Below are 27,297 nucleotides of genomic sequence, written 5' to 3'. Positions count from 1 at the left end.
GTTGGAGAAGAAGCGAAGTAAGGTTACTATACGCCATAGAGAGGGATGAATTTGACCAAGGGTGACCTGATATCTTTTGCAAAAATCAATGATCATCGGGTCGACGGGACCCAACGTGAAGGGGTAAGTGCAAACACTTAAAAAAAACCCCTTGCAGTCTTTCCTCACAACCTCGAGATGACCCTCCGTTATCGAGCACATGTACATCGACACATTCTCACATCGACCCAGAACAGATGAAGGATTCTCAACCTTAAAATCGATCTTCAGAGTATACGGGCCGGGAACATACTCATAGGTAGGCGGCTCTACCAACGCCTTGTCGCCGGACGGCCGTGAAGAAGAAGCTTTCTCCTTCTAAGGTACAGTTTTCGAAGTTTTGACCATTGATATGAGAGAAAGAAAGGCAAAGGATGATGAAAAGTTGATGACACCAAACGCTGGTGTAGATGGCTCTGCAAGCGAAAAAATAGAGAGAGAGGGTAAGAAAATGTGGAAGAGTGAAGACGTAAAAGTGGTAAATGTTAGATGGAAGGGTTATTTATAGGCTCGCATCGTGGCGGTTCAATATCAGATGTGGCCGACCACCGTCTGACAGGCATTAAATACCTTGAAGGACTAAATCGATGGGACAGCTATCACATACGTCATAATCGAGCCCTGTGAAAAAAGCTTATAACCAGATCGAACCGTCGAAAATCATATAGATTCTCACCACATCCTTCCTGAAAAACGAGGGAACTATCTGTATACGGTAGATATAGATTTCGGCCTTCCTACGTTCGATCGAGTTCGAATGGTAAGCAACCGGAGTGAGATTTTGGGATGAGTTCCGAAGACAGTACAAACGAGCCTCGAGTCCGAAGGCTGATCGAGGATTCGGCTCGATACTATTATCGAGCCCATAACCAAATCGACCCACAGGGTAACACGAAGATGGTCAGAAATGCGCTACACCCACCCCGAAGGTCGAACTCAAGCCAAAGTCGAGGGCTCGACCCAATAACGAGTTCGAGCCAGTATCGAGCTTGCAGACAAGAGTCGTTACAACCACACTAAGGGAGAGAATTTTGACGGGAATCGAGAAAGAGACAATTCATCATGGGACCTCCACTATATGTTTTGTTTTATTATAAATAAAGTAGGATCCCTCTACTATAAAATGAGGAATCCTTGTAAGCATACAACAACTCATACACTGTAACTAAAAGATCACTTCTCATATTGAAAGATATCCCCTTGTACTTGTTTTACTTTATCTTATTCATTCTTTTTGCTCACTATTCTCATTCTCATAGTCAAGAATACACATATTTCTATTTCTCAATACGATTTATATCAAATTGTAACACATATCCTTACAACCATACACAAATTTAACGTTATCCCATTTTTCGGGTAAACAGAGTGGTCACATGATATACCAATATCATAGCATCTCTTGATTTTATACTTACCTCTAAGAGCATTGCATAAAAGTTGTTGATCACAGAAAACTTTCTAGGTCAGCAATTGTAACTCCATTTTCCTCGCCAGTAACTTGCGATATATATAGTTTCGACTCGGGTGTTGTAGTTCCACACTTCAACAGTCACTGTATTGCATCTAAGATTGGTGAGGGTATCACTTACTTCAGATAGTAGACATAGTCTATCACTTTCAGTTAACTCAATTAAGTTGTGGCTCATCCTTGTAGTAATCCCAACTAATCTTCCAATAGAATAGGCAACACAACCAAGAGAGTGAAAATGAAACAGCCAGAAAAAGTAGATCGGTCCTTAGAGATGCAAATAGAAAAGTTTCCAAATTGCACAGACTACAGCTGGCCTTCGTGATATAGTCCAAGATTGGTTCGCCGATGATCTTGTTCCCGTCTTGATTTTTGACATTGTATACTATAAACAGAGCACAATTCAATATTTCATGACTCAATTTACAACACCAAAGCACCTGTCAAGTTGCTGAATAACAGATCAGTATGCTGTAGAACAGACGTAAAAAGATAAAAAGTTATTAAAAACAGTTAATCTAAGCATATTGTCAAACACCCTCGATGCATCAGTTCGCAAATTGGATATCATTACCCATATGCATGTGAAATCCAACAGGAAACTATCCAAATATCAAAGAAACTATTATACCCATAATGCCAGTTCAATATCATGTCAAGCAATATATATACACATGAGGTCTTGCATCTAGGCATCCACATTTTCTTTCAAAAATAAATATTATATCCATCATCAACCCCATAACCATCTCCTTCTATTTTTAATTAGTGTGTGAACAAGACTCTCCTCTCTCTTTGCATTTATCTACAACTGGAATCGTTTTTCACTGGATGGAATTATGCCCTTTTAGCACATTTCTCCTTTATTTTTCCTTCTCATCTCATTGTTAGCAGATGAGATTGGCTTCCTATTAAGTTGCTTTTTTCCATTTACCTCACAGTAGTGCTAGATTTGTACTAAGTTGTAATTTATATCCATCTAGAAAAAAAAAATTGTTATATTTTACATTATAAAGTAATTCCTTTAAGCAAAGCAGCAGTTAAATACTCTTTGAGCGAAAATACACAATACTCGCCTCGATAGTATTATTATATTGCACGCAGACTTTGTAATGCAAATTAATCCAGCATTTGCGAAGAGCTTCACAACTTCCCTTAAAATATTTGATCTTGCACATACCAAAAGCATCTACAATGGGTCATATCTAAAGAATGAGAAAATACCAACCAAAAAAAAAGGCAACTCACCAACAAAAGTTCATGACAGCAGATAGCCTAACACTTAACTCTAAGGAAAAACAAGATTTCCACAAGGCTGAAAGCTATTCCTTGCATGTCCCAACTTTTAATGTAAAGGAATGGCCAAGTATGGACACAATGAAATGGTGGATATAACCCTCACCTTTTCGTCATCTTCATTTTCAGTTTTGCTCTCCCCCCTTACTCCATTCCCAAAAGGGCAAGCAAATGCAACACATTGTCTTTCTGGAAGAATACACTTACCAACCTTGCGTTTAAATTACATCACTTAATGGTTACGTGAAAACAACATGATATTTTAGCAAATGGAGTGCAGGTATAAATGATGCACCTGGAAATAACTGTTACTCACGGATAAAAGTATCTGGTCTAAATCTAAGGAAACGCAAGTAGCATGAGAAACTGTTTATAAATTATAAAACCTTTGAACATCATTTTTATAATTAATGAAAAAGTTAAATAGCTCAAAGCATTGGCACCAAGTAAAAATACAACATTGATTGTGTCACGACCTAATCTCATCTAAAGGTCGTGATGGCGCCGGACACCACTGTCAGGCAAGCCAACAGTACAAACTTCACTTAATTACACATTTAGTATTTTTGAAATCAAACTTTCTTTAATGAAACAGTAAGGATATAACTCATAGAGTAAATGATAAATAATTTTAGCAACTAAATTTCCAAACAATTCGTAACCGTTCCCAAAACCTGTTGTCACAAGTGCATGAACATTTACTAAAGAATTAAAAATAAAATACAGCATCTGTCAAGAATATAAATTAGACAGAAAAATATAAATAACTCTGAAGGAGACTCTGTTGGCTGCGGATCGTAATATAAAATGTAACTCACCTAAGTCCCCGCATTTTAGCCACACCTCTCCGCCCACAAGGATACTAGAGATATATGTGCTTGCACAATAAAATGTGCAGCAAGTGTAGTATGAGTACGTAAACAACGTGTACCCAGTAAGTATCAAGCCTAATCTCGAAGTGGTAGAGACGAGATGGCCGACTTTGACACTCACTATGGGTCAATAATAAAAATTAAAATAAAACTAGAATATCTAAATCAGCATGATTCACAGAATTTACAATAATTTATTTAACCAGCAGAAATAATTAAATTCCTTCAAATGGAATAATTCTCCATATATTAATTAAATTTCTTCAATTCCAATAAATTTCCAATTTATCAATTAGTCTCATTTACAGGAATAACAATAATTCCTTGAAAAGCAGGAATAATAATTCTTTAAATTCCAAAGATTTCCAATTTATCAATTAGCTTCGCAAGCTGCAATAAACTATTCAAGTATCGTGTAATTGTTATTATTAAGCACGATTTCTGCCGAGGTTGTTCGGCCCGATCCAGAGTATTGTGTACACTGCCGAGGGACGTGCGACACGATCCATAGATGCATCTATCCTGCCGAGGCGTTCGGCCCGCTCCACAAGAAAGGAGGACATTTTCTTATGTACCTCCGAAATGAGAGTATATTTATTATAAGATAAATTCAGGAGGAAGAACAATTTCTCTTAACAATTAATCAATTTAAACAGAAATTTAAGCATATGAGTTTTCCATCTTTTAATATTTTTATCTAACAATTCACAACATATATATAAATATATCAAATAATTTAATTAAGTAAAGACTACCATTTACACAAGTAATTCATGCTTTTGAGTCCTAAACTACCCGGACTTTAGCATTAATAGTAGCTACGCACGGACTCTCGTGACCTTGTGCGTACGTAGCCCCCACAATTAGCAATAATTATTCAATTTAATCACCTATGAGGTAATTTCCCCCCTCACAAGATTAGACAAGAGACTTACCTCGTCTTGCTCCAATTTAATCCACTAGTAGGCCTTTTTCTTGATTATCCAACTTTGATTGGCTCGAATCCCAATGTCTTTACTTGAAAATCTATCCAAAATCGCCTCTGTTCAAGCTCCAATTTGTTAAAAAATGGCGAATGGGACGAATACCTTCTTTTTATAAAATTGCCCAGGCAGCCTTCAGAATTGGGCCTCGAACTAGGCCTCGATCGTGGCTTCGATCATGGCCATCGAGCCTAGGACTCGATCATGGCTTCGATCACAGGCTCGAACCTGGATCTCGGTCATGGCTTCGATTATGGCATCGAGCCTGGTCCTTCGATCATGGCCTCAATCATGGCATCAAGCCTGAGCCTTCAATTGTGACCCTCGATCTTGGGTCTCGAGCCTTGCCTTCGATCATGGCCCTCGAACTGGACCTTCGATCATGGCCCTCGAGCTTGACCTTCGATACACAGTTCGAGCCTGAGCCTCGTCAACCCTGGGCTCGATACCTCGGCTCGATATTTGGGCTCGATATTTGAGCTCGATATCTGGGCTCGATCACAGCCCAGAATGTTCAACAGAAGAGGGAAAAATTGCAGCACCCTTTTAAGTCCAACTTTTGATCTATTAACCATCTGAAACTCACCCGAGGCGCTCGGGACCTCAACCAAATAAACCAACAAGTCCTAAAACATCATACGAACTTATTGGAAACCTCAAATCATCTAAAACGACGCTAAAATCACGAATCATGCTCCAATTCAAGCTTAATGAAACTTAGAATTTCCAACTTCTACATTCAGTGTCGAAACCTATCAAATCAAGTCCGATTGATCTCAAATTTTGCACACAAGTCATAAATGACATAACGGAGCTATGAAAATTTTCAGAACTGGATTCCGACCCCGATATCAAAAGTCAACTCCCCGGTCAAACTTCCAAGCTTAAAATTCCTATTTTAGCCATTTCAAGCCTAATTTCACTACAGACTTCCAAATAAAATTCCGATCACGATCCTAAGTCCAAAATTACCATACGGAGTTGTTGGAATCATCAAAATTCTATTCCGGTATCATTTGCACATAATGTTGACCGAAGTCAAACTTGGCCTTTTAAGGCTAACTTAAGGAACCAAGTGTTCCGATTTCAACGCGAACACTTCCAAATTTCGAACCAATCATCCCCGCAAGTCATAAATCAATAAAAGCACATTCTGGGAGTTTTATTTTAGGGAACGTAGTTCTAAAAGTTAAAATGACCGGTTGAGTAATTACATTCTCTCCCACTTAAATATATGTTCGTCCTCGAACGTGCTAAGGATTGTTCCTGAGTTGCACAAAATCATTGTTTAACACCTCGTGCACCTACCCGTGTTACCACACCCAGTCGAGCACATTAGCTTGAGCCAATCTGAAGATTCTCCCCTTTATTTTGGAAAATAAGCCTTAGAGCCAAATTCTAACATCCAGAATTTTCCGCCATGCTCGTTTCCAACTTATGAACACTGTATCAATCACTACACGATGCACCAATACATGATTGCATACCTTGGTTGAATTTAAACCATGCACCGCACCATTCACATGCCCATAATAACATACTCGATAACAATAATCGAGATTCCACGAATCTGGTGTCCGCAACACATCTCATGATAGATATAAGTCATGTTCCAACTCTCGCAATGGTTCCACAATGGAATAAATGTGTAGAAATTCATAACCAACTGCCGAGTCAATAGTTTACTGAGTTTCTCCTTCTGACAAGGACCATTATCTCATTTTAAGCTGAATAGCGATGTTTATTCTTTAATATACTTTATATAATTCTGATTCACTGATTTCAGGTCCAATAGTCTCGTCTCACCCAGTATAAACTACGCAGGAAATATGCCGCCTCAAACCCTGACCAAGGTCTCGTATGACGCCAACAATGCGCCAACATGCTCCAAACTCGAATGTGATACATAAGGAAAAATGAACTCTGGAAAGAACTACTCAACCCGCGTAACTAATTAGACAACTGAAAAGGTGTCATGAACCTTCCTCAGAAAATGGGACACAAAACAAACCAAATAGAATATAGGGGACTATACTCAACATCACACTGTTGCGGCATGCAACCCGATCCAAACAACATACCCGTGGCGGCGTGCCACCCGATCCGCACAAAAAGAATCTATAAGGAAATACTTACCGAGCTAAAATGCTCATTACTACAAAACATCTGAATATCAGACACAAGCACGCTAAGTGCATAACACCATCCCTGGAAGGACCGACAATGCCATACGCTACAAAACTCAAGCACAACTAAGGTGCGATATATGATCTGAATCTCGAGAGCCATCCTGCTCACATAACACCATCGCTACGCGGAACCTCAACACATAAGAAATTTATCAAGCCATTTCACAACTCACGCGGCACAATATAGTATTATATGAAATAACCGACGACAAAAAATGGTGGATCGAACAATGAAAAAGCCGCTTGGTATTATTGATGATGTTCTAGTCCGGGTCGACAAGTTTATTTTGCCTGTTGATTTTGTGATTCTCAACTGCGAAGTCAACTCTGAGGTGCTTATAATATTAGGGAGACCTTTCCTAGCAACAGGGAAGGCATTGGTGGATGTGGAAGCAGGGGAGCTCACCTTCTGAGTGGGCGATGAAAAAGTTGTATTCCACGTGTGCAAATCAATGAGAAAATCAAATAGGAATGAAGTTTGCTCTTGTGTGGTTCTTGTGGCGGAGGTGATAGTTGATGACACGAGTGCCATGATCAATGTGGAAGACCCTTTGGAAGCTGTGTTGCTAAACCATAAGGATGATGAAAAGGAAGGCTTGGTTGAATGTGAAAATGCGTTGCAAGGAATGGGATCCTATTCATATGGGCCCCGTAAACTTTCATTGGACTTGGAAAACTGAAAGACTCCACCAACAAAGCCCTCAATTGAGGAGCCACCAACATTGGAGTTGAAACCTTTGCCTTCACACCTCAGGTATGAATTCTTAGGCCCTTCTTCCACATTACCTGTTATTCTTTATGCTTGCCTAACTAACATGCATGTAGACTTCACCCTTGCAGTGCTTCAAAGAAGGAAAAAGGCAATTGGATGGACTTTGGCTGACATTCGAGGTATAAGCCCCGCCTTTTACATGCACAAAATTATACTAGAGGATGATGCCAAACCCCCCGTGGAACATCAAAGGAGGTTGAATGAGGCTATGCAAGAGGTCGTCAAGAAGGAAATTGTCAAGTGGCTTGATGCAGGGGTTGTGTACCCTATTTCGGATAGCTCATGGATTTCACCGGTACAATATGTGTCGAAGAAGGTGGGTATGACTGTGATCACAAATAAGAAAAATGAGTTGATCCCCACTCGTACTGTCACCGGATGAAGGGTATGTATGGACTACAGAAAGCTGAACAAAGTGACCCACAACGACCACTTTCCATTACCCTTTCTTGATCAAATGTTGGACAGACTTGCAGGGCGTGCCTACTATTGCTTTTTGGATGGGTACTCAGGATACAACAAGATTCTCATTGCACCAGAGGACCAAGAGAAAACCACCTTCACATGTCTGTATGGCACATTTGCATTCTCACAGATGTCGTTTGGTTTGTGTAATGCACCAGCTACCTTTCAACGGTGTATGATAGCAATATTTACGGATATGGTGGAGGACATCCTCGAAGTGTTCATGGATGATTTTAGTGTTGTGGGGGACTCATTTGAACAATACTTGGATAATCTTGACAAAGTGTTGGCCCGATGTGAAGAGACCAACCTAGTGCTTAATTGGGGAAAATGCCACTTTATGGTTGAGGAGGGCATTGTCCTCGGCCATAAGATCTCAAAGGACGGTATTGAAGTGGACAAAGCAAAGTTTGAAGTTATTTCAATTCTCCCTCCTCCTACTTCCATCAAGGGAGTTAGGAGCTTTCTTGGGCATGCAGGGTTCTACCGAAGGTTCATTAAGGATTTCTCAAAAATGGTGAACCCCTTGTGCAAGCTGCTTGCACCCAATTGGAACTTACCATTTGAACTCATGTGTGATGCTAGTGACGTTGCGGTAGGAGCAGTTTTGGGGCAAAAGTCAACAAGATATTTCATCCGGTCTATTATGCAAGCAAAATGATGAATGACGCCTAAGTCAATTATACGGTGACCGAGAAAGAGTTATTAGCCATTGTCTTCTCCATGAAAAAGTTCAGGCCATATCTCATGGGTGCCAAAGTGATTGTGCACACCGATCATGCGGCACTCCGTTACTTGATGACCAAGAAGGACTCGGAGGCTAGGTTGATGAGATGGGTTCTTCTACTTCAAGAGTTTGACCTTGAAATCATTGATAAAAAAGGAAGTGATAATCAAGTGGCGGACCACCTGTCCCGCTTAGAAGAGGAGGAAGGGCACCACAATGGCCTCGAAATCAATGATTCGTTCCCGGATGAACAACTCTTCTCCGTGTCTTTGAATTGTATGCCTTGGTTCGCCGATGTGGCTAACTTTCTTGTGACCAGCATTGTCCAGAGTGAGCTCTCTTCTAACCAAAGGAAGAAACTCAAACAGGACAACTTGGATTATTATTGGGACGAGCCCTATCTTTTCAAGATTTGCAATGATGGTGTGATCCGGAGATGTGTCCCGGAAGAGAAGCAAATGAATATTCTTGATGCTTGTCATTCCTCGCCCTACGGTGGTCATCATGGTAGGGCGAGAACTGCTTCAAAGGTTCTTAGCTGTGGATTTTATTGGCCTACCATATATAAAGATGCAAGTGAGCTTGTTAAGAGGTGTGATGAAATGTCTCTCACCGCTATTCTTGAGATCGAATTTTTTGACGTGTGGGGGATAGACTTCATGGGTCCATTTGTGAGTTCCTATGGTAACACTTATATTCTGGTTGTTGTTGATTATGTTTCCAGGTGGGTTGAAGCTGTAGCTTTGCCCAACAATGAGGCACGGAGTGTGGTGGCGTTCCTAAAGAAAAATATCTTCACACGGTTTGGCACCCCTCGGACAATCATCAGTGATGGGGGTTCTCATTTATGTAATAAGGCTTTCGACACTTTGCTTTCCAAGTATGGTGTCAATCATAAGGTGTCAACCCCTTATCATTCCCAGGCTAGTGGACAAGTTGAGGTCTCCAACAGGGAGATAAAGAGCATATTATCAAAAATTGTCAATGCAAACCAGACGGATTTGTCAAAGAAACTTGACGATGCTTTGTGGGCTTATAGAACTGCGTACAAGACTCCAATTGGTATGTCTCCATACTGGTTGGTATTTGGGAAAGTATGCCATCTTCCGGTTGAGTTAGAGCACAAGGCCATGTGGACGCTCAAGAAGTTAAACCTTGAATGGGATATAGCAGCCAACTTCCGGGTAGAGCAACTCAATGAACTTGATGAATTCCGATTTCATGCTTATTCCAGCTCATCCTTGTATAAGGACAAGATGAAGTACTTACAAGACAAATATGCCCGGAACAAAGAATTCAAGGAGGATGAGTTGGTTCTTTTATTCAACTCTCGGCTACGACTGTTTCCGGGAAAACTCAAGTCAAAATGGAGTGGCTCCTTTGAGGTGGTGCACGTGACTCCGTTTGGTGCTCTTCACTTGAAAAACAAAAATGTTGAAATCTTCAGAGTTAATGGGCACCGAGTGAAGCATTACCTCGACAAGTTTGATGACAACCATGTGGTAGCCTTGATCAATTTCCAATGATGTTGGTAACATGCGTCGTGTCGCGACGTTAAATCAGGCGCTTCTTGGGAGGCAACCCATGTGTTTTTCTTTCTTCTTTGATTTCCTTCTTATATCAGGCTTTATTTTGAACTAACTGGTTATGAGCTTTGTGTAGGAATTGTTTATGCATTACAGGATTGTTGCTGGAAAATTTTGCCTAAAAGTGGGGAATTACGCGGACCCCGCTCAAAATTTTGAGGTCAGCGAGAGCTTTTCGCAGGGGCGTATATTGTCAGCGGACGCAGATTTGAAAAGTCCAGAATATCAACTCTCTGAAGTTGTATTCGCGTCCGCGTTCATAATTTCGCGGTCCGCGTTGATATTACGCTGCCGCGCCAGTTATTCCGCTCTCAGCGGACCTATTTCTGAAAAGGTTCTTCGAAAGGTAAAAAGCGCGGATGCGGTGGAATTATGCGGACCGCTTGCTTCCACGGCCGCGTCCAGTTTTATGTTGTTTCCTACTACAAATCCACATCTGGTATGCTCAAATCTTTACATTAATTTCATCTTTTGATTTTCTTTTCTTCTACTTTTAATTTTTCTTTTTGGTTAGGGTTTAATACATGCCACAATCTCAAAATCATGCTTAATTGATGCTTATATATCCATGTGGGTAATTGTTTTCCATGCCTAATAGGGGATAGGGTTATAACTATGCATGTTCATTGCATTAATTTTTGCACTTAGTGAAAGCCCTAGGTTTCAAATGTGCCAGAGCCAGTGTTGTTTGAACTTCGCGGACCGCGGTCCATTTTTACGCGGTCCGCGTTCTCTAATTTGTGAGAAGCTGAGTACGGTTGCATGTTTGCGGACGCGGTGATTTTTTTGCGGTCCGCCTTTGAACTTACGCGGCCGCGTCCAAAAATTCGCGGTTCGCGCTCATGAGTTGCAGAGAGTTTGGAAATTGCTTCCGCGGTCGCGTCCAGTTTTATGTTGTCCGCGTTTGATCTTTCGCGGCCGCGGCCCACATTATGCTGTCAGCGAAAACCAATGTTCAAAGAGCTAGTAGTCTGATCCCAACTCATTCGCGGCCGCGCTCATTTTTACACGGACGTCGCTGACCTTTCCGCGATCGCGCCCTTTTTTTCGCTGTCAGCGGAATCCAATGTTCAGAGAGTTGGTAGTCTGATCCCAACTCTTTCGTGGACCGCGCTGACCCTTCCGCGGCCGCGCCTTTTTTACGTTGTCAGCGGAACCCTGTTTTGAGAAACACTTTGATCATTTCATATCCTATCATCTGCCAATTCATTAAACCACAATACTAATGATCTTTCACTAAATGTATGTGCAGATAATGGTGCGATCTCGTGGTGGTCCCGACAAATCCAAAGGGAGGGGAGAATCCTCCCGCGACCGAGGCAAATGGAAGTAGATTGCATCCTTAGCACCTCAGAAAACTATTGGCAAAAAGGCACCCCTAGTGAGACCTCAGGCTGACTCCTCGGACATTAGTGAATACCTCCCTTCTTGGGAGATTTCCGAGGGAGAATCTGAACAACAACCCGAGGTGCAATCTCAACCTTTCCGTCTCATCGATCAACCCACCTCCGCATCTGAGCCAGATTATAGCTTAGAAGAAGATAGTGAGACTTCAGCACCTCCTCCCCCACCTGCTGCAACTCCAGCCTCAAAAGCTACTCCTATTGATATTGATGATGAAAAAGAGGTTCTGGATGACGGGAGAGGAGGTGATACACATAAGGGGGGGTTGAGTAGATCAAGGAAGCCGGCAGTGTGGCAAGATCGGTTTGTGAGTGAGAAGACCTACCACAAATTTCGGGAATGGTGGCCACAAAGGACGTTCACCCTTGAGCGTCATTTCATAGAAAGAGACCTTCTCCCTCACAACCCGAATGTGAAGAGACAATTTGATGAAAGAATGGGATGGAAATTCTTCACTAGCAAGTTGCCGGAAGCAAATGAGTACCTAGTCAAGGAACTTTATGCCAATGTTGCCCACATCAAAAAGGGAACCCATGTGACTAAGGTATGAAACAAGAAGATCCGGTTCGATGGCAAAACTTTGAATACATATGCCGAGTTTGATGATGTAGACGTTGCTCTATACATACAGAAGTTGGAATTACATGAAGCAACCCGTCCATGGTTAGCAGAGGTGATAGCCATACCAGGGACAACACCGCCCTGGCTTACACCGGGAGTCTCAATTGCCAAAAACACTCTTTAGCTTTGAAGCAAAAGGGTGGTGCACCTTCGTCTGCAGCCGCCTTGATCCATGCCAGCATGACAACGACATTCCACTTTCCCGAGCGATCCTCATAGCGTCCATCATGGCAGGGTACCCAATAAATGTGGGGAACCTCATGGCCCAGAACATATCCAAGGAAACCGGGAAGGAAGAATGGTCTTACCCTTACCCCAATTTCATCACTATGTACCTAGAGGACTAGTGGGTTGAGGGGAGACACTTTGATACAAAGGTGAAGCCAAAAAGGCCCTTCTCCTGGTACAACCTTCAGGGTCCAGACAACCCCAAGTCCAAGGGCAAAGCCACCACCTCCACTGGCCAGTCTGAAGAGCCAGGGGTAGTGGCCACTGGGTCCATGCCTTCCACAACCGAGGGGTCATCTGCTGCCATGCCACATCCATCCTCCGGGCCATCCACTTTTATCCCACCATCAGTGCCTTCTTCATCAGCTTACCCTCAGACTGCACTGAGGGTAAATTAGACTTTGGCCGGCATCAACAACTGGATGCAGATAGCTACATCAAAGCTATCTGCCTTATCCAGTGCAGTAGCAGCTCAGGCAGTTCCAGCACAGCTCCAGATGCCTCCATCAATGGAGGAATCATTGAAGAGTATTCTTGAAAACCAAAATAAGATTCTGGAGTCTCTAGGTGCGCATGAAAAGGTAATCAAAGAGCTGGGTAAATAGGTGAGGAAAGTAAAGAAGTGTCAAGAAGAGTTGAATAAGGAGGTGGTGAAGCTCACTTCCGCCGACGATATTCCTCTAGATCTCCTTATGGGAGAGACTGCCCCTGCAGCACAGACAGCTCAGCCAGCACAGGTACCAGAGCAGGAGGCTAACAGAGAGCCGGTGAGGAGAGTGGTGATACCCCAGACAGAGGACTTGGAGATTGATCTGGATGACCCCAAGGGAGGTGATGAGTCTGGCCAGCCACAGGACCGCACTAGTGACCACATGCGGACAGAGGCCTCTTTACTCTCTATCCCTCCCCTATTCTATTTTTGCTTTTAGCATTGAGGATTTTTATTTTGGGGGGGGGAGGGGGTGGCCTTATTTTGATATGATGATTTTGATGATTGGTCTGTAATAACTTTGATACTATTTTTCTTTATTCTCTACTTATCGTACTTTCATTTTCGTACTTTTCATTTTTGGTATGTATATAAAATTACCATTCCATGTGTATATTCATCCCCATTCAGTTTACTTTCCGTATTTTACTTTATAACTTCTTTTTGTAATTATCCTTAATAGCTTAGCTTCTTATTTCATTTAGTAGTTTCTTTTTGAATTTGTAGCTTTGTTTTTACAATTTTTCGTGATCAATAAGCCTTTGGTTTTCTTAATGCCACGGTTCTTTCCAAAGGTGGAATTTATGTGAACCGGGTGGCTCTTCCCAACGATGGATGGCGTGACAACCTTCTTAAGGGATTGAGTCTGTTTTTCTTTATGTTTTGATATATAGTAGTAATGAATAAAAGTGTCTCAAGCAGGCTTCACTTGGTACCAACACATCTACCTTCGACCTCATGGTTAAAGACAGGTTGGTTGAAGAGATTAGCTCTAGTTATGACCTTTAAACTCTTGAGTTGACTAAAACTATCATCAAGTGGTTTTTGTTAGCCATCTGTGATATTCAATCTTAGCTAAGGTTGTTGTGGGCCCTCGACTCTATTCTCTTTAACAATCCAGTAGTTTGAGAGGTGAGGTATTGCATTGCAAGTCCAAGTCCCGTGCCAACAAGTCTAGAACTTGCCCGTAATATTTTTCTAGGCAAAATTCTAAGTGTAGCTCAACTTGAGAAGTGATTATAGGATCTCCTTGGTTCCATGTGAATTTGAAAACTTCCATAGCCTACCACTATGATGTCCTTAGTCAACCACTTTGAGCCTAAGCCTTTTTCATTCAATAACCACATTACAAGTCTTCATCCGTTCTATAATGACTCTCTCTTGGCACCCAATCTTTCCTTAGCATTCATGATGAACAATTGTCAAAAACATAAGTTTGGGGGAGAGACGAGGAATTTCAAAGTGATGAATGATGCAAAGAACAAAAGGAATTGATGAAAAAGAAAGGCAAAGAAAAAGGATATAAAAATGATGTTAAAAAAAATATGTCAAAAGAAAAGCAAAGGTTGAAAGGATTCAAGAAAACAATGTTGAAAGGCTTAGAATGATGAGAAAAGGAGAAAAATGATCGTCATAGAGAAGAAAGAGTGACAAAGTGTCTCTCTAGTTCCCCCAAGGAAGAAGAAAATGACTCAAAGAGTCAAGAAAGCATGAGCCGAATTGAGAAAATGGAGTGCTTAAGGAAAGATGATATCATCGTAGTTCATTAGGTCCGACCTGGATCCAAAAAGCCTTCATTACATCCCGCTAAAGCCCTATAGGATTTCAAGTTGAGTGAGCTTACATTAGTGGTGATTTACATGAGAGGCAAGCCTATGGTACTTAGAGCCGGACTTGTGGCATTCTTTTGAGAGTGATGAGCACACTTCTTTACAATCCCGGTTTTGAGTGTCACATTCTATAAGGTGAGATGAGCTCATGGAGAGTAGAGGAGAAGGAGCCTGGGATCCACAATGACCTACGTGAGAGTGAGGTTCCTTGATGAATTGAGTCAACTCTTGATGCTCTTGTGTCACATTTGACCTATGAAACTCAAAACTTCGTAGCATAATGTTGTTGATAATGCATTTGTGTTGAGGGTAATAGTTAGTTCCAATTGATGTTTGATGAAGTCACCTTAGGACAGCTGAGATTTTCCTTTCTTTTTCTTACGGAAGTGGGAATTACCTTATTTGCTTGAGGACAAGCAAAAGCTTAAGTTTGGGGGAGTTGACAACTAGGGATTTTAGCCTATTATTTGCTCTCTTTTGCTTAGGTTTTGGGTAAAAAATGCTAAAAGGTAGTCCCGAAAACTAACATAATGTGCTTACTTGCAGGGTTTGGTCAAAATGAGGCAAAAAAGCCAAAATAAGCTCATGAAGGAGTCAAACTTGCACAAGCCAAAGGTTGAAACTGAACCGCGGACAGCGATGGAAAAGCACGGCCGCGTAGGGTTCACCGCTGAGGCAGATAATATTCCACGGTAGGCGAGATACAGGTTTAGAGAAGCTGTAATCCAAAGAAAACACCACCGCTGACCGCGCTACAAAAGTGCGGCCGCGAGGGAAATTACGCTGATAGCAAGAATCGAGGTTCAGAGGCCTTGAAATCTTGGCTCAAACAAAGAATGCGGTCCGCGTCTACATTACGCGGTCGCGGAGTTACCAGATGCGGACGCGGTGGAAATTCCGCCGGGAGCGTGATAAAAGGTTCAGAAACTTGGCAAGTGAAACCTAACTGAAGAACGCGATCGCGAACATAATACGCGGCCGCGATTGAAGCTAACGCGGACGCGAATGTATTTATGCTGTCCGCGAAACCTAGTCCAACCCAAGCCCAGTATTGAAGAAACGCAGACCGCGCTTATTATTATGCGGCCGTGAAAGCTCTAGCGCGGATGCAGTCAGAATTACGCGTCCGCGAATCCTCCGCATGGGCATTTTTGTCCGAAAATTTCAGCTGTGTTTAAATAGATCTTTTTGACAATTTTAGGTCGAGTTTATAGAGCAGAGCACGTGAATGGCTGATTTTCCCCCTTTGGGCAATTTTATAATAGATTTACCTTCAAACTTTAGATTTTCATCTTGTACTTTAATATTATGGCTTATATTTCACCTTTACCTTTGATTTCTGTTGTATTCATGAGTAGCTAGACCCCATAGCTAGGGTGGTGACCCAATCTTAGTGTGGGTATTTAATGGGTCTTGAATTTTAGGGCTTAATTATTTATGGGTTAGTGATATTTAGCCTAATTCATGCTAAAATTGTAGAATTAGTGATTGCAAACACTGATTCATGCCTTTATGACTTAGGCTCTTCTTGAGAAAGAGAGACTAAGTCTAGAAAAAATAGGCTTACAAGGAATTGGGGTGAACTCAAGAGATTGATAGCCCCGATTAAAGGGTTAAACCTAGAGATAGTAATACCCGACTTGAGCCAATTTAATTTGGATTGTACGAACACTCATTTGGGCTTGAGAAAGACAAATCAGGCAAAGTCACTCAAACTACCGAGAGATATAGAGTGAGCACTTATGTGTGATTGTTATATCACGACCCAAATCGTAACAAGCTTGTCCTAAATTCTTGACACCCATTAGATACTCACCTAGGCGGAAGTCACTACCTTAGTGCCTTTTAACACTTGAAAACTTTCACCAAAAATATTGTACTTAGCTTACACTTGGCATACAATAGTATAAAAATTAGAATAGAATCAATCACAATAATATTTGGAAGTGCAATTAAAAACAACACGCACATCTAGATTAGTTAAATACCCGACTCCAAACCAAATTAACTCCCTGTGAAAATTGATCCCGACTTCATCGGATAAAACTGCATCGACCACTCCTTGCTACTATATAGTGGTGTAGGTTTGGCCACGCCCACGATCACCTACCCCACAGAAAAATATTTGAAGGTATGCACTGGAAAATGACATTCTTTGATGTAATCCTGCAAATGGATGGTTGTGTTTCACTTCATTTGGCCTCTTCCTTATATTTCTTCTCCTCATCTCCTGTAGTCGACATGCAGGTACAAAATTAGGTAAAGAAACATGTAATAGAAAAAAAAATTAAATCAGATATAACCATCAACCTCGCAAGAAAAATTCCCCCGATAGAAACGATAAAACAAAGTTCAAATTAATACCAAAGATCAACGAAAAAAGATTAATATTGGAACAAAATAACAGCTAAAGATCAAACCAACATTAGCAATTTTCAAGAGAAACCTCTATGACATGGCGATGGAATCTATATATGGAGAGTGAGAAGAGAGATCCTTGAGAGTGGAGTGTAAAAGGAAAAGTGAATTTTAACAAAAAGAGACGTGAAAGGTCTGATAAACGAAATATGAAAAAACCCTTGAGAAACAAAACTATTTCCGAATTGCCCTTGGTCGTAACAAAGGGTTTCACTCCGGGATTTCTACATTCCGATACTATTACTTTGACCGTAGGCAGTGAACTAACTATAAAATTCACCCCCATCTTCACTACTGGTAGTAGTAAAACATTAATATTAGGAGATAAAGAAAATTACGCAGATAAATAAGTTAGGAAAACATCAAGCATGTTATGAAATAAAAGCAGTTTAATAAAACATGAACAAGAAATGTTGTTATGAAATAAAAGCAATTTAGTAAAACATGAACAAGAAATGTTGTTATGAAATAAAAGCAATTTAGTAAAACATGAACAAGAAATGGAGATAGAGAGAAGGAAGAAATTTTCTTATTCTTCAATTGTGTGTATTTTCCTATCTATTACAAGACCTTTATATAGGCATGAAAAGTGAAGAAAAATATGTCATTGAATATGTCATTAAGCATAGAAATATATCATTGAATATGTCATTAAATATTTGAGAAGATCATGGAGGAAGAGTAGACATCCACCATAATTTGATTTTTCTTATAACACTCCCCCTTGGATGTCCATAGATAATGTGCCTCGTTAAAACCTTATTAGAAAAAAAGCCTATGGGAAAGAAATCCTAGTGAAAGAAAAAGAGTACACGTGTTTAGAAATACGCCTTTTGGTTGCCTTATTAAAAATCTTGTAAGGAAAACCAGTGGGACAAAACCTTGTAAGGAAAAAAGAGTACAACACGTATTAACTCTCCCTGATGAGAGGATCAATTCACATCCTTGAGCCTTCGCATCCCAATCTTGTACACTAGATTCTTGAAGGTTGACGTCGGTAGAGATTTGGTGAACAAATCAGCCATATTATCACTTGAACGAATTTGTTGTACGTTGATATCACCATTCTTTTGAAGATCATGTGTGAAAAATAACTTTGGTGAAATGTGCTTTGTCCTATCCCCTTTTATGAATCCTCCATTCAAGTGTGCTATGCATGCTGCATTGTCTTCATACAAAATTGTGTGTGGTTTGTCACACTTCAAACCACATTTGTCTCAAATAAGGTGTATTATAGACCTCAACCATACACATTCTCGACTTGCTTCATGAATAGCAATTATCTCAACATGATTAGATGAAGTAGTCACGATTGATTTCTTAGTCGATCGCCAAGATATGACAGTGTCTCTATATGTAAACACATATCCTGTTTGAGATCGAGTCTTGTGTGGGTCAGATAAATACCCAGCATCGGCATAATCAACAAGATCGGGACTGCAATCATTGTCATAAAATAATCTTATATCGGTAGTCCCTTTTAAATACCGTAATATGTGTTTGATTCCATTCCAATGTCTCCTTGTAGGAGCAGAGTTATAACTTGTTAAGACATTAACTGAAAAAGTTATGGCAGACCTTGTAATGTTAGAAAGATACATTAGTGCACCAATTGCACTAAGATATGGTACTTCGGGACCAAGAAACTCTTCATTATTTTCATGAAGTCGAATGGATATTTATTTATATCGAGTGATCTCACAACCATCGGGGGTACTCAATGGATGTTCTTTATTCATATAGAATCGCTTTAAAATCTTTTTAGTGTATGCTGATTGATGGACAAAAATTCCATCTTTCATATACTCAATTTGTAGACCAAGACAAAATTTTGTCTTTCCAAGATCTTTCATTTCAAAATTTTTCTTTAAATAGTCTACTGTTTTATGAAGCTTCCTAGGAGTTCCAATGATATTTAAATAACATCAACATATATGGCGATTATAACAAATTTAGATTCATATATTTTTATAAGGACACAAGGACAAATTGAATCATTTTGTACCATTCTTTCAACATGTACTCACTCAGGCGATTATACCACATGCGCCTTGATTGTTTCAATTCGTATAAGAATTTTTGAATCTTTATTTAATAAATTTCTTGGAAACCTTAATATGCTTCAAAACAATTTAATACCTTCAATAATTTTCATTATACGCATATCACATTTTTTTTTTGTATTGCCAGATTAAAACCTGAAATGACGACATCCACCATAGGAGAACATGTCTCTATATAATCAATGCCAGGATATTTACAAATCTTCTTGTGACACAAGTCGTCTTTATATCTATCGACTTGACCTTTTATTTTTTTCGCACAAGAACACATTTATACCTCTGCTAGCTTTATACTTCTAGGTGTTAGGACTATCCCTCCAACTTCATATTTTTCAGGTGAAATTAATTTTCATTGCGTATTTTTCATTTTGCCAATCATTTATCTGTCCAAATTTCATGACAGATTTGAGCTCAAGATCCTCGTCAATATTAATAATATTGAGCGCTACATTATATTAACAATATCGTCGACGATCATTTTATATCAGTTCTACTATTACCCAATAAAGATATAACTTATTGAGATCTCTTTATCTTATTATTTTTAGGTACTTGAGCCTCTCTCATGAGGTATTATGAAGTGTTATGTCGTGGTGCTCTTATAGAGCACTTGCCTCCTTATTATGGCCATCTTGAACATTTTCTCCTCTCCTTTTTCAAGGAGTTTTATTTTTGGAACCGATTAGTCTATTATGCTTCATGCATGCCATAGAATCTATTCATTATGAACTTTATTTTATTTGGAGCATTAGCAATTGAATATGACATTTAGCTTTGGATCAGCAAATACGCCTGGTAATATTTTGTAAATGAATTATCACTTGAACTTCAAGTTCACATTTTCTCATATGAGGATCTAGATGTACTCATAATAATTCATTACATGCATTACTTTTTCAGCAGACCATTTTCTCTCCCTATTATTGGGATCACCAACACATATCCCTAGCCTTATTTGGGGATCCATCTTTGTGCATTGTGGTGGAACAATTAAATCATATAGCACATTCATATTTCTAGATGAAAATTATTTGGTTCCTGACCCTGAACCGATTGTGATAGGGAGAACTTATCATAACTTGGCTAGATGCGTACAAGTGCTGTTGTATATTAAATAATACATCACATACCAAATTTTATTTTGGCAGTTTTGTTCTCATAACCAATGGTTTAGATATAATTGGAGGCATACAATTTCTGCTAAACTAACTTGGATTTAAACCAATATTCTCAAGATAAATCATCATAATTTATATTTTGGAATTGCGCTCTAATAATTTGAGCAATCAATCTTGCAAAAGCCAAACTGCAAGTTGATAACAAATACACATGTGACCATAGAATAAATGCATCTATTAAAATCATATAATAGTAAACGGTCCACATGGAAGGTGACTGGGCCCATATATTTATCACATTTTATTCGTTCCAAAAATCAAGGGATTCAATCCCAACCTTAACTGGTATATCATGAGAATAAGCAGCACAAGAGAATTCTTGAAGAATCTTATATTTCTTCAATATATGCCAATGTAATTCTCAATTAATTTTTCGCATCATAATTGAACCGAGATGGTCAACCGGTCATGCCAACTAATATTTATTTTCTGTAAACCTCTAGTTACTCGTGGCTTGTGATTGTATCATCATGCTTATACTTGTGTAGTACAAATAGAAGAAAAGTCAGGTAACCTTTCATATTTACCCGGTATGATTATAGTAATATAAAGATATTCAATCTTCTTTTCATTTATAGTCTCAATATGCCAACCACTTTGGCTAATATATTTGTAAATCAAAATATTTCTTTTGAGACTTACTACAATATCAATGTCATGAATAATTTTATTCATCCGGGTAGTAACAAATTAGTTCTTTCAGAGCTCTTAACTGCTTTTGTACTACAAGATCTTTTGTCACACCATCCATATAATTAATGTCTCCTTCACAAAGAGAATCATATCATAATAACTGTCATGTTCAAAATCATCATAAGCAAAATAATTTCTTGCTTTAATTTTACTTTTAATAACTTTTATAAGGCATGACAATATATATATATATATATATATATATATATATATATATATATATATATATATATATATATATATTGTCATGCCATATGTATGCGACCAATGATATATTTATTATCTTTTTTTTGTCTCAAACCTCCCTTAGAGGTGAGTTGTAGTATTTATCCAACTATGCACAAGTACATTATTATGCGTAATCTTTATCACATATATATTTTCACATTCACTTTCAGGAATGAGTATGCATTCTTAATGTTTATCACAAGTCACATTCTCTTCAAAGAATGGAGTATAATCATACAATGTGCTTTATTTTTTTTTCATACCAATTTGATGGTAAACATTGTCTTGTTCTCCTTTTTTATAATTACCATAGTGATAACTATTATTATTTTGATCTTTAGAACGTCCACGTTCACTGGTCAACCACTTGTCTTCATTTAGATTTATTATGCCGTGCTATCATATTCACTTTAGGGAATGGAGCATATTTAGTGGGACGAGATTTTTATCTAAAGCACATTATTTTTTGCATTAGTCGTCATTATATCATCAATATGGTGCATTAGGACTCGAACACAATGTCTTACCCTTCTAAAAACATGTTAATCCATAAGGCATTGGGACTTTAACCCAAAATCTTATTATCATGGTGCACGAGGATTTGAACCCAATGTCTTACCCTCGTGGTGCTGTGAGATCGACTTAATTTATTGTCTTACCCTCAATTAATAATATAATATGCCAAAGTATATTAGACTCTTCTGTAAAAATATTACTCCTCTATTTTGATATACCGTGAACATATAAAACGGACTTACCTTTAGTTAGATTTGGTGCAACTCATTTCATCATTGAAAAAGTAATATTAAAGAACTACTCAAAATAGATCAAGGGTCTTACCAAAATTATACCACCAATCAGTTTTTTCTTTTCATGGCTTATTTTTCTGATACTCCCAGACGTTTTCTTAGTAGACATTATTACGGAGAACAATGAAACTCGAGTGTTAAAGCTCGATTCTCTTAGTGGCGCTGCTCAATGGAAAGCAATAGATTCATCTTTGCTTCTTGGCAGTCGTGACTCATGCTGGCAGAAATAATTGTAACTACTATTATCAGTTTCCTCTTTCTAAATTTATGATAGATAATTTAAATTTAAAATACATGGTATAATTAAAAATAATACTCCCTGGACAACATAGAAGCATACTGATTAACGTGGCATACGAAATGTAGAGGTTTTTATTGCCTCAACCAAATTAATTCTAAGTTGTTGGCTTTTCCTAGTCTACCATAAAATATGTTATCTTATGCCTTTGGAGATAATGATACAAATGAAAAATTATAGCATCGTACTGATAACATGTTATGAAATAAAAATAGTTTAGTAAAACATGAATAAGAAATGTTGTTATGAAATAAAAATAATTTAGTAAAACATGAACAAGAAATGGAGATAGAGAGAAGGAAGAGATTTTCTTCTTCTTCAATTGTGTGTATTTTCCTATCTATTATAAGGCCTTTATATATGCATGAAAAGTGAAGAAAAATATGTCATTGAACATGTCATTAAGCATAGAAATATGTCATTGAATATGTCATTAAGCATTTGAGAAGATCATAGAGGAAGAACACCATAATTTAATTTTTTTCTTATAACAAAGCACAAATTTGTGTGCTTTAGGAATATTCTTCTGGGGTCAAAATACGTCTCCATTAATACCTTAAGTGATCAAATCACAAATACATAAAAATAGGAGTAGCAACTAGTGTAAAAAGGGGGTCCAAACTCAAAAGTAAGTGACGGTTGATGAGTCAAAGTGTTCAAGTATAATCAAGTCCCACTAAATCTTTGATTAAAAATTAGTCAACTTGTAAACTTATTTGTTCTTAGGATAAAACTCATTTTGGTACCAGGATATTTGGATAAACTTATAAGCATTTATTTATTTATGTATTTGATAAACATCAAAAGTGTTTATATGTCAAAAATATTTCAATCATTTCAATGCATATAATTAAAATGCAGCTAATTCTTTGCACATACACTTAAGATGTGCGTCTGAAGTGCAAGCAAAAATGGATGCACTTTAGTCATATGTTGTGACTTCCCAACTTCAGACAAAAGTTGTAACTTTAAAGGCGAAGTTTGCTACTTCCCGTTTTTGTGAAATTATTGTTTTTGATATCATGCTACGTATTGTTTAATCCATAATGTAGCATATTAATTTTATGTATATGGTATAAGTTATTTTTAACAACGCCTAACTATATCTTTCATGCTAATTCATTCGTTTGCATCATGTATAAATACCTGCTTCACCAGCTTATATGGTATGGTATTTTTTGCTATAAAGTTGATACTTTAATATGATTAAACATGATAATTAAGGAGTTTCAAATTGAATTCAATACGAGTAGGATAAATACTAAATTCATATTAAAAAAAGACCTACTCACAAAACATGGAAAAGCAGGCAAGAAATACGTCTAGATTCTAGAATCCATGGCACGAAACCGTGTCACATTTAGGAAGCAATAGAACCAGTTTCAAAAACTTTATACTAAAGAGAGAAGCTCTTTAAGTGATTGATATAAAACATGCATAGAAATATTTTCTTCATAAGCTTATAACATTAATGAACCTTTTTAAGAGAATGGTTGTGGCGACGAAAACATTTTATCAAGAAGTTCTCATTTGGTTCTCAGCAACTTCTAGCAGTGACAAAACAACTTTAATAGACACATGTATTTTGCTTTTCACGTTTATTTATCTTTTAAACAAAATCCATCTAAGGTTGAGGTTTTCACCATAACAAGTAGGGAATCCCATCGAAGGCTATCCCGTTATAGAAAGCTTGAACTGCATGTAAGGATCAGAGAAAAGAGATTTTGAGAGTTGAAATTTGAAGCGAAAATAAGACAGTACGTTGAGAAATTTACCTTCAACATGAAAATAGCCTCCTCGGGTGGAAGAAACTTGCTGGCAGTATCTCCTGTTAAGACACGAGATATTGTAAAAACATTATACGGCATTCTTTCCGCATATAAATTGAAACAGAGGGAGTAATAATAATAAAAAATTTATCCAGTGGTGTACGCAGATGAATAAATTAATGTAATAGAGTAATAATAATAAAAAATTTATCCAGTGGTGTACGCAGGTGAATAAATTAATGTAATAGAAAACGGCGTCATTTTTTATATTTATACCTAATATTTTAATATTAATTATTATTTATACATCCGGAGTATTTAAAAAAAAAATCGACGGAATATTATTTATAAATCCTATGCCCCTGATTCTATCGACTCTACCCTCATACCTAATTTGTGTTCTTGGTGCTCCGAGCAAATCCCGACCAGCAGCCAGTTATCTTCTACCCAATTCCCAAACCATGAAAAAACAAAAAAATGGACAAAATTCAACAGGTCGTCCGATCAATCAATAAAGTTATCAACAAATTAGGTTAAAACCAACTCACCCTCCGACGGGCCGGCCCATGCTGAGCACAGACCAACCCGAACGCCACTATATTTACTAATTTTTCTAGCCAGTATAAATAAATTATATTCTAATTATATATTTGTCGGCTATTTTAAATTTAAGCAGTTGATGAACGACTATTTAGGTTCATTTGTCTATATACTTGTTGCGGAATTTAGGTTCAATCTATTCGTCTATAATTGGTAGTTGTTTACATGATACGTTATTCATGTGTTAAAAGAGCAACATAACTAATATCATGTTTGGTAGCTTTTAGTTACTTTGTACAAGAGTAAGCATAATTAATGTTATGCTTGGTTGGTTTTTTCATTTGGAGTATAAGTAATGCATGGATAAATTATACAACAAATTTATGTATTATTAATGCAAGGTAGAATGTGGAACAACTAATACATGTATTAATACATGGATTGAACAATCAAAGTTATTTTTTTTTATCTCTTCATCATTTAGAAACAAATTTTGACCAAAAAACCCTTATATTTAATTTAAATTATACATTTATAATAAAAATAAAGTAAATATTAATCAAAAAATAATCTCTACATTACAATCCATCAATGGCTAATTCATGCATTACTAATCCTTACATGACTAATTCTTCGTAATTAAACTATGCATATAAAACCTTGCATAATTAATTCCTACATTACTAATCCTTCTATAACTCTAACCAGAAACCAAACGAATTGTTTGGTACCCATTTGATTCATCACTTGATTTGCGTTCAACAAAAACGTACTGTAATGATATTTTCTTAATTTTCTCTAGGTATTTTCTTACTTTTCTCTATTGTTGACATGCCGCATCTGCTTATTTTGGCATCCAACTGGATGCATCATTCTTTCAAGCGTTGCTCGTATTATTTGTGTTAATCAGTTACTTATAACATACATAAAATCTGTAAGTATGATGGGTGATGGGTGTGTTTGGTATAAAGGAAAATGTTTTCCAAGAAAATATTTTCTTGGAAAACAAGTAGTAATCTTATTCATTTTTCGGTGTTTGGTACGCAAATTAAGGAAAATAACTTCTCAAGAGTATTCATAAATAAATTAGATACAATAAACATGAAGCCATAAACTTTCGAACCAACAACCTTCCGAATTTACAAATTTCGTAAACTTTCGAAACCGCAAAATTTCGAACCCGTAAATTTTATAATTTCTAAACCCGTAAACTTCCAAACACATAAACCTTTGAACTCATAACTTTGGAATTTGTAAAATTTTGAACCCGTAAACCGAAAGATGAAAAAACTAAAATTGAAAATATATAAAAAAAAATATTTTTTTTCCGGGGCAGGGGGATGTGTGCAGAAAAACGAAAAAACAGAAATTTAAAATTACAAAAAAAAAAAGTAGGGTGGGGGCAGTGGGGGTGGGTGGTGCAGGAAAACAAAAAACATAAATTTGAAATTACAAAAAAAAAAAAAAAAAAAAGTGTAACAAAAAATAATTTTTTGGGGTAGTAGGTGGGTGGTAACGGAAAAAAAAACTCGACAAAAAAAAAAGCCTTTTTGGAGAGAGGGGTGGGGTGGGTAAGCATGGGTTGGGGTTAGGTGGGTGGGTGTGGCCGTGTGGGGTGGGGAAGGTTGAGAAGGAGTTTTGTAAAATGTTTTCCCTTCTCTTGATAAAGAAAATATTTTCCTCCAATTGGAGAAAAATGAGTTCATAAGAAAAATACTTTCCAAAACATTTAAGTCAACCAAACATGAGAAAATTAAAAAATATTTTCCAAAAATATTTTCCTTCGTACCAAACACACCCGATATCTATTATGTAAGTGCTACTTTTGCATATAAGGCATGTGTGACGGAGTTTAATACGTTTGCATATAAGGCATGTGTGACGGAGTTTAACTTGGAATATATGTGGAAGAGCTCAAATGGAACAATTAGAAATGTTCTAAATGGCGATTCTAATATATTTGCGGAATGAGGTAAAGATTGCACGTCTTGTGTTAGTAAATAGACCTTTTTTTCACCTTAGAAATACACGCATCACACTTAATCATGGTTAATTAATACCACATATTTTCACCTAACAAAATTACATAATCATGATAAGTTAGTATAGTTTAGTGTAAACGAGAGGGTTCGATCGATAACAAAAGATAGGGAAAGAGTAAACTTCCAACAAGCATTAGCTCTCCTTGAAAAGGAGGTGATCCAGCCACACCTTCTAGTTTGGCTACCATGTTAGGACTTCACTCATGTCACTAGCCCTGACTCGGGCGTATCCCTTTCAGGTGCAGTTGACATACAATTTAGGTAATTTATAAGGACTAAACGTACTG

The 27,297-nt window shown here is 37.9% G+C and overlaps 1 long non-coding RNA gene across 3 annotated transcripts; it reads right to left on the bottom strand.

Moving 5' to 3' along the window:
• Nucleotides 1-1,102: 1,102 nt before the first annotated feature.
• Nucleotides 1,103-17,516, bottom strand: LOC138909124 (uncharacterized). 3 transcript variants are annotated; one of them, XR_011415663.1, is made up of 4 exons: nt 17,397-17,516; nt 16,942-17,202; nt 2,587-2,699; nt 1,103-1,950 (listed from the first exon to the last, which is right to left on the bottom strand). It is a non-coding gene; the product is annotated as an uncharacterized lncRNA (long non-coding RNA). The 3 variants fall into 3 exon arrangements; XR_011415665.1 differs by having other exon boundaries at nt 16,961-17,202; XR_011415664.1 differs by lacking the exon at nt 2,587-2,699.
• Between the last annotated feature and the right edge of the window lie 9,781 nt (nt 17,517-27,297).

This window comes from Nicotiana tomentosiformis, chromosome 4, assembly GCF_000390325.3.
Source record: "Nicotiana tomentosiformis chromosome 4, ASM39032v3, whole genome shotgun sequence".
NCBI classification, from domain to species: domain Eukaryota; kingdom Viridiplantae; phylum Streptophyta; class Magnoliopsida; order Solanales; family Solanaceae; genus Nicotiana; species Nicotiana tomentosiformis.
Note: the sequence above shows the minus strand (reverse complement) of the source record. Positions and strands in the feature narration are given on the sequence as shown.